The sequence below is a fragment of the Carica papaya genome, chromosome 8 (genome assembly GCF_054855325.1).
Source record: "Carica papaya isolate Zhongbai chromosome 8, ASM5485532v1, whole genome shotgun sequence".
Lineage (NCBI taxonomy): Eukaryota > Viridiplantae > Streptophyta > Magnoliopsida > Brassicales > Caricaceae > Carica > Carica papaya.
The window spans coordinates 18,776,755-18,791,627 of NC_142316.1; the positions used below are offsets into that span (position 1 = coordinate 18,776,755).

General features: G+C 47.5%; 14 non-coding genes and 21 pseudogenes across 14 annotated transcripts; all 35 read left to right on the forward strand.

The window, feature by feature from the left end:
- Positions 1-45: 45 nt before the first annotated feature.
- On the forward strand, positions 46-164 carry LOC148248178 (5S ribosomal RNA; annotated as a pseudogene).
- A 208-nt stretch (positions 165-372) lies between these two features.
- LOC148248179 (5S ribosomal RNA) lies at positions 373-491 on the forward strand. The gene has a single exon (XR_015815126.1). It is a non-coding gene; the product is annotated as a 5S ribosomal RNA (ribosomal RNA).
- Positions 492-1,055: 564 nt separating this feature from the next.
- On the forward strand, positions 1,056-1,174 carry LOC148248180 (5S ribosomal RNA; annotated as a pseudogene).
- Positions 1,175-1,308: 134 nt separating this feature from the next.
- Positions 1,309-1,427, forward strand: LOC148248181 (5S ribosomal RNA; annotated as a pseudogene).
- Positions 1,428-1,632: 205 nt separating this feature from the next.
- On the forward strand, positions 1,633-1,751 carry LOC148248182 (5S ribosomal RNA; annotated as a pseudogene).
- Positions 1,752-2,299: 548 nt separating this feature from the next.
- On the forward strand, positions 2,300-2,418 carry LOC148248183 (5S ribosomal RNA; annotated as a pseudogene).
- A 204-nt stretch (positions 2,419-2,622) lies between these two features.
- Positions 2,623-2,741, forward strand: LOC148248184 (5S ribosomal RNA; annotated as a pseudogene).
- Positions 2,742-2,950: 209 nt separating this feature from the next.
- On the forward strand, positions 2,951-3,069 carry LOC148248185 (5S ribosomal RNA; annotated as a pseudogene).
- Positions 3,070-3,632: 563 nt separating this feature from the next.
- LOC148248186 (5S ribosomal RNA) lies at positions 3,633-3,751 on the forward strand. Its single transcript, XR_015814390.1, has one exon. It is a non-coding gene; the product is annotated as a 5S ribosomal RNA (ribosomal RNA).
- A 559-nt stretch (positions 3,752-4,310) lies between these two features.
- LOC148248187 (5S ribosomal RNA) lies at positions 4,311-4,429 on the forward strand (annotated as a pseudogene).
- A 205-nt stretch (positions 4,430-4,634) lies between these two features.
- On the forward strand, positions 4,635-4,753 carry LOC148248188 (5S ribosomal RNA; annotated as a pseudogene).
- Positions 4,754-4,958: 205 nt separating this feature from the next.
- On the forward strand, positions 4,959-5,077 carry LOC148248189 (5S ribosomal RNA; annotated as a pseudogene).
- A 205-nt stretch (positions 5,078-5,282) lies between these two features.
- On the forward strand, positions 5,283-5,401 carry LOC148248190 (5S ribosomal RNA; annotated as a pseudogene).
- Positions 5,402-5,607: 206 nt separating this feature from the next.
- On the forward strand, positions 5,608-5,726 carry LOC148248191 (5S ribosomal RNA). Its single transcript, XR_015814405.1, has one exon. It is a non-coding gene; the product is annotated as a 5S ribosomal RNA (ribosomal RNA).
- Positions 5,727-6,287: 561 nt separating this feature from the next.
- LOC148248192 (5S ribosomal RNA) lies at positions 6,288-6,403 on the forward strand (annotated as a pseudogene).
- Positions 6,404-6,606: 203 nt separating this feature from the next.
- LOC148248193 (5S ribosomal RNA) lies at positions 6,607-6,725 on the forward strand (annotated as a pseudogene).
- A 209-nt stretch (positions 6,726-6,934) lies between these two features.
- LOC148248194 (5S ribosomal RNA) lies at positions 6,935-7,053 on the forward strand. Its single transcript, XR_015814464.1, has one exon. It is a non-coding gene; the product is annotated as a 5S ribosomal RNA (ribosomal RNA).
- A 205-nt stretch (positions 7,054-7,258) lies between these two features.
- Positions 7,259-7,377, forward strand: LOC148248195 (5S ribosomal RNA; annotated as a pseudogene).
- Positions 7,378-7,580: 203 nt separating this feature from the next.
- Positions 7,581-7,699, forward strand: LOC148248196 (5S ribosomal RNA). The gene has a single exon (XR_015815410.1). It is a non-coding gene; the product is annotated as a 5S ribosomal RNA (ribosomal RNA).
- Positions 7,700-7,904: 205 nt separating this feature from the next.
- LOC148248197 (5S ribosomal RNA) lies at positions 7,905-8,023 on the forward strand (annotated as a pseudogene).
- Positions 8,024-8,226: 203 nt separating this feature from the next.
- On the forward strand, positions 8,227-8,345 carry LOC148248198 (5S ribosomal RNA). The gene has a single exon (XR_015815411.1). It is a non-coding gene; the product is annotated as a 5S ribosomal RNA (ribosomal RNA).
- Positions 8,346-8,550: 205 nt separating this feature from the next.
- On the forward strand, positions 8,551-8,669 carry LOC148248199 (5S ribosomal RNA; annotated as a pseudogene).
- A 203-nt stretch (positions 8,670-8,872) lies between these two features.
- LOC148248200 (5S ribosomal RNA) lies at positions 8,873-8,991 on the forward strand. Its single transcript, XR_015815463.1, has one exon. It is a non-coding gene; the product is annotated as a 5S ribosomal RNA (ribosomal RNA).
- Positions 8,992-9,196: 205 nt separating this feature from the next.
- LOC148248201 (5S ribosomal RNA) lies at positions 9,197-9,315 on the forward strand (annotated as a pseudogene).
- A 203-nt stretch (positions 9,316-9,518) lies between these two features.
- On the forward strand, positions 9,519-9,637 carry LOC148248202 (5S ribosomal RNA). The gene has a single exon (XR_015815412.1). It is a non-coding gene; the product is annotated as a 5S ribosomal RNA (ribosomal RNA).
- A 527-nt stretch (positions 9,638-10,164) lies between these two features.
- Positions 10,165-10,283, forward strand: LOC148248203 (5S ribosomal RNA). Its single transcript, XR_015815020.1, has one exon. It is a non-coding gene; the product is annotated as a 5S ribosomal RNA (ribosomal RNA).
- Positions 10,284-10,810: 527 nt separating this feature from the next.
- On the forward strand, positions 10,811-10,929 carry LOC148248204 (5S ribosomal RNA; annotated as a pseudogene).
- Positions 10,930-11,134: 205 nt separating this feature from the next.
- LOC148248205 (5S ribosomal RNA) lies at positions 11,135-11,253 on the forward strand (annotated as a pseudogene).
- Positions 11,254-11,456: 203 nt separating this feature from the next.
- Positions 11,457-11,575, forward strand: LOC148248206 (5S ribosomal RNA). The gene has a single exon (XR_015815475.1). It is a non-coding gene; the product is annotated as a 5S ribosomal RNA (ribosomal RNA).
- A 527-nt stretch (positions 11,576-12,102) lies between these two features.
- Positions 12,103-12,221, forward strand: LOC148248207 (5S ribosomal RNA). The gene has a single exon (XR_015815486.1). It is a non-coding gene; the product is annotated as a 5S ribosomal RNA (ribosomal RNA).
- A 527-nt stretch (positions 12,222-12,748) lies between these two features.
- LOC148248208 (5S ribosomal RNA) lies at positions 12,749-12,867 on the forward strand (annotated as a pseudogene).
- A 527-nt stretch (positions 12,868-13,394) lies between these two features.
- Positions 13,395-13,513, forward strand: LOC148248209 (5S ribosomal RNA). The gene has a single exon (XR_015815775.1). It is a non-coding gene; the product is annotated as a 5S ribosomal RNA (ribosomal RNA).
- A 527-nt stretch (positions 13,514-14,040) lies between these two features.
- On the forward strand, positions 14,041-14,159 carry LOC148248210 (5S ribosomal RNA). The gene has a single exon (XR_015815414.1). It is a non-coding gene; the product is annotated as a 5S ribosomal RNA (ribosomal RNA).
- Positions 14,160-14,364: 205 nt separating this feature from the next.
- LOC148248211 (5S ribosomal RNA) lies at positions 14,365-14,483 on the forward strand (annotated as a pseudogene).
- Positions 14,484-14,686: 203 nt separating this feature from the next.
- Positions 14,687-14,805, forward strand: LOC148248212 (5S ribosomal RNA). The gene has a single exon (XR_015814668.1). It is a non-coding gene; the product is annotated as a 5S ribosomal RNA (ribosomal RNA).
- The last annotated feature ends 68 nt before the right edge of the window (positions 14,806-14,873 follow it).

Genomic DNA, 14,873 nt, shown 5'->3' on the forward strand with positions numbered 1-14,873 from the left:
GGAAGAAAGGGGAATAGTGTATGTATTTGCAGTGCGAAATTAAACAGGTGCGATCATACCAGCACAAATGCACCGGATCCCATCAGAACTCCGCTGTCAAGTGTGCTTTGGCAAAAGTAGTACAATTATGGGTTACATCGTGGGAAGTTCTCGTGTTGCATCCATTTTCTTTTTTTCAGATGTGCCATTCGACGTTACGCGCGACTTTAATTATGGTCCGCAGATTTATTAGCAAATGTGAGTCACTTGTTGTGGCATTTTATTTTATATTTGAACGAGAACGAGAGGTGCAGTGTGCACGCACAAAGAAACAAATGACGGGAGGGAGAAGAAAGGTGAAGGAGTTTATGTATTTGCAGCGCAAAATTAAACATGTGCGATCATACCAGCACTAATGCACCGGATCCCATCAGAACTCCGCAGTTAAGTGTGCTTGGGCAAGAGTAGTACTCGGATGGGTGACCTCTTGGGAAGTCCTCGTGTCGCACTAATTTTTTTTTTTCAGACGGGTCGTTCGACGTTACGCGCGACTGGAACTAGGGTCCGCTGGTTTATACGCAAATGTGAGTCAAGAAGCAGGGGCATTTTAATCGATATTAGAACGAGAAGGAGAGATGCAGAGTGCACGCACAAGGAAACAAATGACGGGAGGGGGGATGGAGGGAGAAAAAGTGTATGTATTTGCAGCGCAGAATGAAACATGAGCGATCATACCAGCACCAATGCAACGGATTCTATCAGAACTCCGCAAGTTAAGGGTGCTTGGGCGAGAGTAGCACTAGGATGGGTGACCTCATGCGAAGTCCTTATATTTCACCAATTTTCTTAGGAAGTCCTCGTGTTCCACCCATTTTTTTGCAGATGATTCTTTCGACGATACGCGCGACTTGAATTATGGTCATCAGGTTTATTCGCAAATGTGAGTCACGACACCGTAGCATTTTACTTTATATTAGAAGGAGCACGGGAGGGGCAGTGCGCACGCACAAGGAAACAAATGACGGGAGGGGGAAGAAAGGAGAAGGAGTTTATGTATTTGCAGCGCGGAATTAAACGTGTGCGATCATACCAGCACTAATGCACCGGATTCCGTCAGAACTCCGCAGTTAAGTGTGCTTTGGCGAGAGTAGTACTCGGATTGGTGACCTCCTGGGAAGTCCTAGTGTCGCACCAATTTTTTTTCAGACGGGTCGTTCGACGTTACGCGCGACTGGAACTCGGGTCCGCTGGTTTATACGCAAATGTGAGTCAAGAAGCAGGGGCATTTTAATCCATATTAGAACGAGAAGGAGAGGTGCAAAATTAAACGGGTGCGATCATACCAGCACTATTGCACCGGATCTCATCAGAACTCTGCAGTTAAGTGTGCTTGGGCGAGATTAGTACTCGGATGCGTGACCTCCTGGGAAGTCCTCGTGTCGCACCAATTTTTTTTCAGACGGGTCGTTCGACGTTACGCGCGTCTGGAACTAGGGTCCGCTGGTTTATACGCAAATGTGAGTCAATAAGCAGGGCCATTTTAATCGATATTAGAACGAGAATAAGAGGTGAAGTGTTAACGCACAAGGATACAAATGACGGGAGGGGGAAGAAAGGAGAAGGAGTATATATATTTGCAGCGTGAAATTAAACAGGTGCTATCATACCAGCACTAAAGCCCCGGATCCCATCAAAACTCCGCAGTTAAGTGTGCTTGGGCGAGAGTAGTACTCGGATGGGTGACCACTTGGGAAGCCCTCGTGTTGTACTAATTTTTTTTCGGATTGGTTGTTCGACGTTATGCGCGAATGGAATTATAAACCGCTGGTTCATTTGCAAAGGTGAGTCACGGTGCCGGGGCATATTACTTGATATTAGAATGAGAAAGAGAGATGCAGAGTGCACGCACAAGGAAACAAATGACGGGAGGAGAAAGAGTGTATGTATTTGCAGTGCGGAATGAAACATGAGGGATCATACCAGCACTAATGCAACGGATTCTATCAGAACTCCGCAGTTAAGGGTGCTTGGGTGAGAAAAGAACTCGGATGGGTGACCTCCTGCGAAGTCCTTCTATTTCGCCCATTTTCTTGGGAGGTCCTCGTGTTGCACCCATCTTTTTGCAGATGATTCTTTCGACGTTACGCGCGACTTGATTTATGGTCCGCAGGTTTATTCGCAAATGTGAGTCACGACGCCGTGGCATTTTACTTGATATTAGAACGAGTACGGGAGGTGCAGTGCGCACGCACAAGGAAACAAATGTTGGGAGGAGGAAGAAAAGAGAAGGAGTGTATGTATTTGAAGCGCAAAATTAAACAAGTGGCATCATACCAGCACTAATGCACTGGATCCCATCAGAACTCTGCAGTTAAGTGTGCTTGAGCGAGTGTAGTACTCGGATGGGTGACCTCTTCGGAAGTCCTCGTATCTCAATAATTTTTTTTCAGATGGGTCGTTCGACGTTACGCGCGACTGGAACTATGGTCCGCTGGTTTATACGCAAATGTGAGTCAAGAATCAGGGGCATTTTAATCGATATTAGAACGAGAAGGAGAGGTGCAGTGTGAACGCACAAGGAAACAAATGATGGGAGGGGGGGAGGGAAGAAGGAGTGTATGTATTTTCAGCACAAAATTAAACAGGTGCGGTCACACCAGCACAAATGCACCGGATCCCATCAGAACTCCGCAGTTAAGTGTGCTTTGGCGAAAGCAGTACAATGATGGGTTACCTCCTGGGAAGTTCTCGTGTTGCACCCATTTTCTTTTTTTCAGTTGTGCCGTTCGACCTTATGCGCGACCTTAATTATGGTCCGCAGATTTATTCGCAAATGTGAGTCACGGCGCCGTGGCATTTTACTTGATATTTGAGCGAGAACGAGAGGTGCAGTGCGCACGCACAAGTAAACGAATGACGGGAGGGGGAATAAAGGAGAAGGAGTTTATGTATTTGCAGCGCAAAATTAAACAGGTTCGATCATACCAGCACTAATGCACCGGATCCCATCAGAACTCCGCAGTTAAGTGTGCTTGGGCGAGAGTATTACTCGAATGGGTTACCTCTTGGGAAGTCCTCGTGTCGCACTAATTTTTTTTTCAGACGGGTCGTTCGACGTTACGCGCGACTGGAACAAGGGTCCACTAGTTTATACGCAAATGTGAGTCAAGAAGCAGGAGCATTTGAATCGATATTAGAACGAGAAAGAGAGATGCAGAGTGCACGCACAAGGAAACAAATGACGGGAGGGGGGATGGAGGTAGAAAAAGTATATGTATTTGCAGCGCAGAATGAAACATGAGCAATCATACCAGCACCAACGCAACGGATTCTATCAGAACTCCGCAAGTTAAAGGTTCTTGGGCGAGAGTAGCACTAGGATGGGTGACTTCCTATGAAGTCCTTATATTTTACCCATTTTCTTAGGAAGTCCTCGTGTTGCACCCATTTTTTTGCAGATGATTCTTTCGACGATACGCGCGACTTGAATTATGGTCCTCAGGTTTATTCGCAAATGTGAGTCACGACACCGTAGAATTTTACTTGATATTAGAACGAGAACGGGAGGTGCAGTGCGCACGCACAAGGAAACAAATGACGGGAGAGGGGAAGAAAGGGGAATGATTTTATGTATTTGCAGCGCAAAATTAAAAATGTGCGATCATACCAGCATTAATGCACTGGATCCCATCAGAACTCCGCAGTTAAGTGTGCTTGGGCGAGAGTAGTACTCGGATGGGTGACCTCCTGGGAAGTCCTCGTGTCGCACAAATTTTTTTTTAGACGGGTCGTTCGACGTTACGCGCGACTGGAACTAGGGTCCGCTGGTTTATACGCAAATGTGAGTCAAGAAGCAGGGGCATTTTAATCGATATTAGAACGAGAAGGAGAGGTGCAGAGTGAACGCACAAGGAAACAATTGATGGGAGGGGAAGGGAAGGTGAAGGAGTGTATGTATTTTGAGCACGAAATGAAACAGGTGCGATCATACCAGCACTAATGCAACGGATTCTATCAGAACTCCGTAGGTAAGGGTGTTTGGGCGAAAGTAGTACTTGCAAGGGTTACCTCCTGCGAAGTCCTTATATTTCACCCATTTTCTTGTGAAGTCCTCGTGTTGCACACATTTTTTTACAGATGATTCTTTCGACGTTATGCGCGACTTGAATTATGGTCCTCAGGTTTATTCGCAAATGTGAGTCACGGCGCTGTAGCATTTTACTTGATATTAGAACGATAACGGGAGGTGCAGTGCGCACGCACAAGGAAACAAATGACGGGAGGGGGAAGAAAGGGGAATGAGTTTATGTATTTGCAGCGCGAAATTAAACAGGTGCGATCATACCAGCATTAATGCACCGAATCCCATCAGAACTCCGCAGTGAAGTGTGCTTGGGCGAGATTAGTACTCGGATGGGTGACCTCCTCGGAAGTCCTCGTGTCGCACTAATTTTTTTTCAAACGGGTCGTTCGATGTTACGCGCGTATGGAATTAGGGTCCGCTGGTTTATACGCAAATGTGAGTCAATAAGCAGGGGCATTTTAATGGATATTAGAACGAGAATGAGAGGTGAAGTGTTAACGCACAAGGAAACAAATGGCGGGAGTGGGAAGAAATGAGAAGGAGTGTATGTATTTGCAGCGCGAAATTAAACAGGTGCGATCATACCAGCACTAAAGCCTCGGATCCCATCAGAACTCCGCAGTTAGGAGTGCTTGGGCGAGAGTAGTACAATAATGGGTGACCACTTGGGAAGCCCTCGTGTTGCACCTATTTTTTTTCGGATGGGTTGTTCGACGTTACGCGCGAATGGAATTATAAACCGCTGGTTCATTTGCAAAGGTGAGTCACGGTGCCGGGGCATATTACTTGATATTAGAACGAGAAAGAGAGATGCAGAGTGCACGCACAAGGAAACAAATGACGGGAGGGGGAAGAAAGGAGAAGGAGTTTTTGTATTTGCAGCGCGAAATTAATCAGGTGTGATCATACCAGCACTAATACAACAGATCCCATCATAACTCCGCAGTTAAGTGTGCTTGGGGGAGAGTAGTACTCGGATGGGTGACCACTTGGGAAGTCCTCGTGTTGCACCCATTTTTTTACAGATGATTCTTTCGACGTTACGCGCGACTTGAATTATGGTCATCAGGTTTATTCGCAAATGTGAGTCACGACGCTGTAGCATTTTACTTGATATTAGAACGAGAACGGGAAGTGCAGTGCGCACGCACAAGGAAACAAATGACGGGAGGGGGAATAAAGGAGAAGGAGTTTATGTATTTGCAGCGCAAAATTGAACAAGTGCGATCATACCAGCACTAATGCACCGGATCCCATCAGAACTCCGCAGTGAAGTGTGCTTGGGCGAGATTAGTACTCGTATGTGTGACCTCCTGGGAAGTCCTCGTGTCACACAAATTTTTTTTTTCAGACGGAAAATTCGACGTTACGCGTGACTGGAACTAGGGTTCACTGGTTTATACGCAAATGTGAGTCAAGGAGCAGGGGCATTTTAATTGATATTAGAACGAAAATGAGAGGTGAAGTGTGAACGCACAAGGAAACAAATGACGGAAGGGGAAGATAGGAGAAGGAGTGTATGTATTTGCAGCGCGAAATTAAACTGGTGCGATCATACCAGCACTAAAGCTCCGGATCCCATCAGAACTTCGCAGTTAAGTGTGCTTGGGCGAGGGTAGTACTCGGATGGGTGACCACTTGGGAAGCCCTCGTGTTGCACCTATTTTTTTTCGGATGGGTTGTTCGACGTTACGCGAATGGAATTATAAACCACTGGTTCATTTGCAAAGGTGAGTCACGGTGCCGGGGCATATTACTTTATATTAGAACGAGAAAGAGAGATGCAGAGTGCACCCACAAGGAAACAAATGACGGGAGGGGGGATGGGCGGAGAAAGAGTGTATGTATTTGCAGTGTAGAATGAAACATGAGGGATCATACCAGCACTAATGCAACGGATTCTATCATAACTCCGTAGTTAAGGGTGCTTGGGCGAGAAAAGTACTCGGATGGGTGACCTCCTGCGAAGTCCTTATATTTCGCCCATTTTCTTGGGAGGTCCTCGTGTTGCACCCATCTTTTTGTAGATGATTCTTTCGACGTTACGCGCGACTTGATTTATGGTCTGCAGGTTTATTCGCAAATGTGAGTCACGGCGCCGTGGCATTTTACTTGATATTAGAACGAGTATGGGAGGTGCAGTGCGCACGCACAAGGAAATAAATGACGGGAGGAGGAAGAAAAGAGAAGGAGTGTATGTATTTGAAGCGCAAAATTAAACAAGTGGTATCATACCAGCACTAATGCACGGGATCCCATCAAAACTCTGTAGTTAAGCGTGCTTGGGCGAGAGTAGTACTCGGATGGGTGACCTCTTGGGAAGTCCTCGTATCGTAATAATTTTTTTTAGATGGGTCGTTCGACGTTACGCGCTACTGGAACTATGGTCCGCTGGTTTATACGCAAATGTGAGTCAAGAATCAGGGGCATTTTAATCGATATTAGAACGAGAAGGAGAGGTGCAGTGTGAACGCACAAGGAAACAAATGATGGGAGGGGGGGAGGGAAGAAGGAGTGTATGTATTTTCAGCACAAAATTAAACAGGTGCGGTCACACCAGCACAAATGCACTGGATCCCATCAGAACTCCGCAGTTAAGTGTGCTTTGGCGAAAGCAGTACAATGATGGGTTACCTCCTGGGAAGTTCTCGTGTTGCACCCATTTTCTTTTTTTCAGTTGTGTCGTTCGACCTTATGCGCGACCTTAATTATGGTCCGCAGATTTATTCGCAAATGTGAGTCATGGCGCCGTGGCATTTTACTTGATATTTGAGCGAGAACGAGAGGTGCAGTACGCACGCACAAGTAAACGAATGACGGGAGGGGGAATAAAGGAGAAGGCGTTTATGTATTTGCAGCGCGAAATTAAACGGGTGCGATCATACCAGCACTAATGCACCGGATCCCATCAGAACTCCGTAGTTAAGTGTGCTTGGGCGAGAGTAGTACTCGGATGGGTGACCTCCTTGGAAGTCCTCGTGTCGCACCAATTTTTTTTCAGACGGGTCGTTCGACGTTACGCGCGACTGGAACTGGGGTCCGCTGGTTTACACGCAAATGTGAGTCAAGAAGCAGGGGCATTTTAATCGATATTAGAACGAGAAGGAGAGGTGCAGTGTGAACGCACAAGGAAACAATTGACGGGAGGGGGAGGGAAGGAGAAGGAGTGTATGTATTTTCAGCACGAAATGAAACAGGTGCGATCATACCAGCACTAATGCAACGGATTCTATCAGAACTCCGTAGGTAAGGGTGCTTGGGCGAGGGTAGTACTAGCATGGGTTACCTCCTGCGAAGTCCTTATATTTCACCCATTTTCTTGTGAAGTCCTCGGGTTGCACCCATTTTTTTGAATTATAGTCCTCAGGTTTATTTGCAAATTTGAGTCACGGCACCATAGTATTTTACCTGATATTAGAACGAGCACGGGAGGTGCAGTGCGCACGCACAAGGAAACAAATGACGGGAGGGGGAAGAAAGGAGAAGGCGTTTATGTATTTGCAGCGCGAAATTAAACGGGTGCGATCATACCAGCACTAATGCACCGGATCCCATCAGAACTCCGCAGTTAAGTGTGCTTGGGCGAGAGTAGTACTCGGATCGGTGACCTCCTGGGAAGTCCTCGTGTCGCACCAATTTTTTTTCAGACGGGTCGTTCGACGTTACGCGCGACTGGAACTGGGGTCCGCTGGTTTACACGCAAATGTGAGTCAAGAAGCAGGGGCATTTTAATCGATATTAGAACGAGAAGGAGAGGTGCAGTGTGAACGCACAAGGAAACAATTGACGGGAGGGGGAGGGAAGGAGAAGGAGTGTATGTATTTTCAGCACGAAATTAAACATGTGCGGTCACACCAGCACTAACGCACCGGATCCCATCAGAACTCCACAGTTAAGTGTGCTTTGGCGAAAGTAGTACAATGATGGGTTACCTCCTGGGAAGTTCTCGTGTTGCACCCATTTTCTTGTGAAGTCCTCGTGTTGCACCCATTTTTTTGAATTATAGTCCTCAGGTTTATTCGCAAATTTGAGTCACGGCACCATAGTATTTTACCTGATATTAGAACGAGCACGGGAGGTGCAGTGCGCACGCACAAGGAAACAAATGACGGGAGGGGGAAGAAAGGAGAAGGCGTTTATGTATTTGCAGCGCGAAATTAAACGGGTGCGATCATACCAGCACTAATGCACCGGATCCCATCAGAACTCCGCAGTTAAGTGTGCTTGGGCGAGAGTAGTACTCGGATCGGTGACCTCCTGGGAAGTCCTCGTGTCGCACCAATTTTTTTTCAGACGGGTCGTTCGACGTTACGCGCAACTGGAACTGGGGTCCGCTGGTTTACACGCAAATGTGAGTCAAGAAGCAGGGGCATTTTAATCGATATTAGAACGAGAAGGAGAGGTGCAGTGTGAACGCACAAGGAAACAATTGACGGGAGGGGGAGGGAAGGAGAAGGAGTGTATGTATTTTCAGCACGAAATGAAACAGGTGCGATCATACCAGCACTAATGCAACGGATTCTATCAGAACTCCGTAGGTAAGGGTGCTTGGGCGAGGGTAGTACTAGCATGGGTTACCTCCTGCGAAGTCCTTATATTTCACCCATTTTCTTGTGAAGTCCTCGTGTTGCACCCATTTTTTTGAATTATAGTCCTCAGGTTTATTCGCAAATTTGAGTCACGGCACCATAGTATTTTACCTGATATTAGAACGAGCACGGGAGGTGCAGTGCGCACGCACAAGGAAACAAATGACGGGAGGGAGACGAAAGGAGAAGGCGTTTATGTATTTGCAGCGCGAAATTAAACGGGTGCGATCATACCAGCACTAATGCACCGGATCCCATCAGAACTCCGCAGTTAAGTGTGCTTGGGCGAGAGTAGTACTCGGATGGGTGACCTCCTGGGAAGTCCTCGTGTCGCACCAATTTTTTTTCAGACGGGTCGTTCGACGTTACGCGCGACTGGAACTGGGGTCCGCTGGTTTACACGCAAATGTGAGTCAAGAAGCAGGGGCATTTTAATCGATATTAGAACGAGAAGGAGAGGTGCAGTGTGAACGCACAAGGAAACAATTGACGGGAGGGGGAGGGAAGGAGAAGGAGTGTATGTATTTTCAGCACGAAATTAAACAGGTGCGGTCACACCAGCACTAACGCACCGGATCCCATCAGAACTCCACAGTTAAGTTTGCTTTGGCGAAAGTAGTACAATGATGGGTTACCTCCTGGGAAGTTCTCGTGTTGCACCCATTTTCTTGTGAAGTCCTCGTGTTGCACCCATTTTTTTGAATTATAGTCCTGAGGTTTATTCGCAAATTTGAGTCACGGCACCATAGTATTTTACCTGATATTAGAACGAGCACGGGAGGTGCAGTGCGCACGCACAAGGAAACAAATGACGGGAGGGGGAAGAAAGGAGAAGGCGTTTATGTATTTGCAGCGCGAAATTAAACGGGTGCGATCATACCAGCACTAATGCACCGGATCCCATCAGAACTCCGCAGTTAAGTGTGCTTGGGCGAGAGTAGTACTCGGATCGGTGACCTCCTGGGAAGTCCTCGTGTCGCACCAATTTTTTTTCAGACGGGTCGTTCGACGTTACGCGCAACTGGAACTGGGGTCCGCTGGTTTACACGCAAATGTGAGTCAAGAAGCAGGGGCATTTTAATCGATATTAGAACGAGAAGGAGAGGTGCAGTGCGAACGCACAAGGAAACAATTGACGGGAGGGGGAGGGAAGGAGAAGGAGTGTATGTATTTTCAGCACGAAATTAAACAGGTGCGGTCACACCAGCACTAACGCACCGGATCCCATCAGAACTCCACAGTTAAGTGTGCTTTGGCGAAAGTAGTACAATGATGGGTTACCTCCTGCGAAGTCCTTATATTTCACCCATTTTCTTGTGAAGTCCTCGTGTTGCACCCATTTTTTTGAATTATAGTCCTCAGGTTTATTCGCAAATTTGAGTCACGGCACCATAGTATTTTACCTGATATTAGAACGAGCACGGGAGGTGCAGTGCGCACGCACAAGGAAACAAATGACGGGAGGGGGAAGAAAGGAGAAGGCGTTTATGTATTTGCAGCGCGAAATTAAACGGGTGCGATCATACCAGCACTAATGCACCGGATCCCATCAGAACTCCGCAGTTAAGTGTGCTTTGGCGAGAGTAGTACTCGGATGGGTGACCTCCTGGGAAGTCCTCGTGTCGCACCAATTTTTTTTCAGACGGGTCGTTCGACGTTACGCGCGACTGGAACTGGGGTCCGCTGGTTTACACGCAAATGTGAGTCAAGAAGCAGGGGCATTTTAATCCATATTAGAACGAGAAGGAGAGGTGCAGTGTGAACGCACAAGGAAACAATTGACGGGAGGGGGAGGGAAGGAGAAGGAGTGTATGTATTTTCAGCACGAAATGAAACAGGTGCGATCAAACCAGCACTAATGCAACGGATTCTATCAGAACTTCGTAGGTAAGGGTGCTTGGGCGAGGGTAGTACTAGCATGGGTTACCTCCTGCGAAGTCCTTATATTTCACCCATTTTCTTGTGAAGTCCTCGTGTTGCACCCATTTTTTTGAATTATAGTCCTCAGGTTTATTCGCAAATTTGAGTCACGGCACCATAGTATTTTACCTGATATTAGAACGAGCACGGGAGGTGCAGTGCGCACGCACAAGGAAACAAATGACGGGAGGGGGAAGAAAGGAGAAGGCGTTTATGTATTTGCAGCGCGAAATTAAACGGGTGCGATCATACCAGCACTAATGCACCGGATCCCATCAGAACTCCGCAATTAAGTGTGCTTGGGCGAGAGTAGTACTCGGATCGGTGACCTCCTGGGAAGTCATTGTGTCGCACCAATTTTTTTTCAGACGGGTCGTTCGACGTTACGCGCGACTGGAACTGGGGTCCGCTGGTTTACACGCAAATGTGAGTCAAGAAGCAGGGGCATTTTAATCGATATTAGAACGAGAAGGAGAGGTGCAGTGTGAACGCACAAGGAAACAATTGACGGGAGGGGGAGGGAAGGAGAAGGAGTGTATGTATTTTCAGCACGAAATGAAACAGGTGCGATCATACCAGCACTAATGCAACGGATTCTATCAGAACTCCGTAGGTAAGGGTGCTTGGGCGAGGGTAGTACTAGCATGGGTTACCTCCTGCGAAGTCCTTATATTTCACCCATTTTCTTGTGAAGTCCTCGTGTTGCACCCATTTTTTTGAATTATAGTCCTCAGGTTTATTCGCAAATTTGAGTCACGGCACCATAGTATTTTACCTGATATTAGAACGAGCACGGGAGGTGCAGTGCGCACGCACAAGGAAACAAATGACGGGAGGGGGAAGAAAGGAGAAGGCGTTTATGTATTTGCAGCGCAAAATTAAACGGGTGCGATCATACCAGCACTAATGCACCGGATCCCATCAGAACTCCGCAGTTAAGTGTGCTTGGGCGAGAGTAGTACTCGGATGGGTGACCTCCTGGGAAGTCCTCGTGTCGCACCAATTTTTTTTCAGACGGGTCGTTCGACGTTACGCGCGACTGGAACTGGGGTCCGCTGGTTTACACGCAAATGTGAGTCAAGAAGCAGGGGCATTTTAATCGATATTAGAACGAGAAGGAGAGGTGCAGTGCGAACGCACAAGGAAACAATTGACGGGAGGGGGAGGGAAGGAGAAGGAGTGTATGTATTTTCAGCACGAAATTAAACAGGTGCGGTCACACCAGCACTAACGCACCGGATCCCATCAGAACTCCACAGTTAAGTGTGCTTTGGCGAAAGTAGTACAATGATGGGTTACCTCCTGCGAAGTCCTTATATTTCACCCATTTTCTTGTGAAGTCCTCGTGTTGCACCCATTTTTTTGAATTATAGTCCTCAGGTTTATTCGCAAATTTGAGTCACGGCACCATAGTATTTTACCTGATATTAGAACGAGCACGGGAGGTGCAATGCGCACGCACAAGGAAACAAATGACGGGAGGGGGAAGAAAGGAGAAGGCTTTTATGTATTTGCAGCGCGAAATTAAACGGGTGCGATCATACCAGCACTAATGCACCGGATCCCATCAGAACTCCGCAGTTAAGTGTGCTTGGGCGAGAGTAGTACTCGGATGGGTGACCTCCTGGGAAGTCCTCGTGTCGCACCAATTTTTTTTCAGACGGGTCGTTCGACGTTACGCGCGACTGGAACTGGGGTCCGCTGGTTTACACGCAAATGTGAGTCAAGAAGCAGGGGCATTTTAATCGATATTAGAACGAGAAGGAGAGGTGCAGTGTGAACGCACAAGGAAACAATTGACGGGAGGGGGAGGGAAGGAGAAGGAGTGTATGTATTTTCAGCACGAAATTAAACAGGTGCGGTCACACCAGCACTAACGCACCGGATCCCATCAGAACTCCACAGTTAAGTGTGCTTTGGCGAAAGTAGTACAATGATGGGTTACCTCCTGCGAAGTCCTTATATTTCACCCATTTTCTTGTGAAGTCCTCATGTTGCACCCATTTTTTTGAATTATAGTCCTCAGGTTTATTCGCAAATTTGAGTCACGGCACCATAGTATTTTACCTGATATTAGAACGAGCACGGGAGGTGCAGTGCGCACGCACAAGGAAACAAATGACGGGAGGGGGAAGAAAGGAGAAGGCGTTTATGTATTTGCAGCGCGAAATTAAACGAGTGCGATCATACCAGCACTAATGCACCGGCTCCCATCAGAACTCCGCAGTTAAGTGTGCTTGGGCGAGAGTAGTACTCGGATCGGTGACCTCCTGGGAAGTCCTCGTGTCGCACCAATTTTTTTTCAGACGGGTCGTTCGACGTTACGCGCAACTGGAACTGGGGTCCGCTGGTTTACACGCAAATGTGAGTCAAGAAGCAGGGGCATTTTAATCGATATTAGAACGAGAAGGAGAGGTGCAGTGTGAACGCACATGGAAACAATTGACGGGAGGGGGAGGGAAGGAGAAGGAGTGTATGTATTTTCAGCACGAAATGAAACAGGTGCGATCATACCAGCACTAATGCAACGGATTCTATCAGAACTCCTTAGGTAAGGGTGCTTGGGCGAGGGTAGTACTAGCATGGGTTACCTCCTGCGAAGTCCTTATATTTCACCCATTTTCTTGTGAAGTCCTCGTGTTGCACCCATTTTTTTGAATTATAGTCCTCAGGTTTATTCGCAAATTTGAGTCACGGCACCATAGTATTTTACCTGATATTAGAACGAGCACGGGAGGTGCAGTGCGCAGGCACAAGGAAACAAATGACGGGAGGGGGAAGAAAGGAGAAGGCGTTTATGTATTTGCAGCGCGAAATTAAACGGGTGTGATCATACCAGCACTAATGCACCGGATCCCATCAGAACTCCGCAGTTAAGTGTGCTTGGGCGAGAGTAGTACTCGGATGGGTGACCTCCTGGGAAGTCCTCGTGTCGCACCAATTTTTTTTCAGACGGGTCGTTCGACGTTACGCGCGACTGGAACTGGGGTCCGCTGGTTTACACGCAAATGTGAGTCAAGAAGCAGGGGCATTTTAATCGATATTAGAACGAGAAGGAGAGGTGCAGTGTGAACGCACAAGGAAACAATTGACGGGAGGGGGAGGGAAGGAGAAGGAGTGTATGTATTTTCAGCACGAAATGAAACAAGTGCGATCATACCAGCACTAATGCAACGGATTCTATCAGAACTCCGTAGGTAAGGGTGCTTGGGCGAGGGTAGTACTAGCATGGGTTACCTCCTGCGAAGTCCTTATATTTCACCCATTTTCTTGTGAAGTCCTCGTGTTGCACCCATTTTTTTGAATTATAGTCCTCAGGTTTATTCGCAAATTTGAGTCACGGCACCATAGTATTTTACCTGATATTAGAACGAGCACGGGAGGTGCAGTGCGCACGCACAAGGAAACAAATGACGGGAGGGGGAAGAAAGGAGAAGGCGTTTATGTATTTGCAGCGCGAAATTAAACGGGTGCGATCATACCAGCACTAATGCACCGGATCCCATCAGAACTCCGCAGTTAAGTGTGCTTGGGCGAGAGTAGTACTCGGATCGGTGACCTCCTGGGAAGTCCTCGTGTCGCACCAATTTTTTTTCAGACGGGTCGTTCGACGTTACGCGCAACTGGAACTGGGGTCCGCTGGTTTACACGCAAATGTGAGTCAAGAAGCAGGGGCATTTTAATCGATATTAGAACGAGAAGGAGAGGTGCAGTGTGAACGCACAAGGAAACAATTGACGGGAGGGGGAGGGAAGGAGAAGGAGTGTATGTATTTTCAGCACGAAATGAAACAGGTGCGATCATACCAGCACTAATGCAACGGATTCTATCAGAACTCCGTAGGTAAGGGTGCTTGGGCGAGGGTAGTACTAGCATGGGTTACCTCCTGCGAAGTCCTTATATTTCACCCATTTTCTTGTGAAGTCCTCGTGTTGCACCCATTTTTTTGAATTATAGTCCTCAGGTTTATTCGCAAATTTGAGTCACGGCACCATACTATTTTACCTGATATTAGAACGAGCACGGGAGGTGCAGTGCGCACGCACAAGGAAACAAATGACGGGAGGGGGAAGAAAGGAGAAGGCGTTTATCTATTTGCAGCGCAAAATTAAACGGGTGCGATCATACCAGCACTAATGCACCGGATCCCATCAGAACTCCGCAATTAAGTGTGCTTGGGCGAGAGTAGTACTCGGATGGGTGACCTCCTGGGAAGTCCTCGTGTCGCACCAATTTTTTTTCAGACGGGTCGTTCGACGTTACGCGCGACTGGAACTGGGGTCCGCTGGTTTACACGCAAA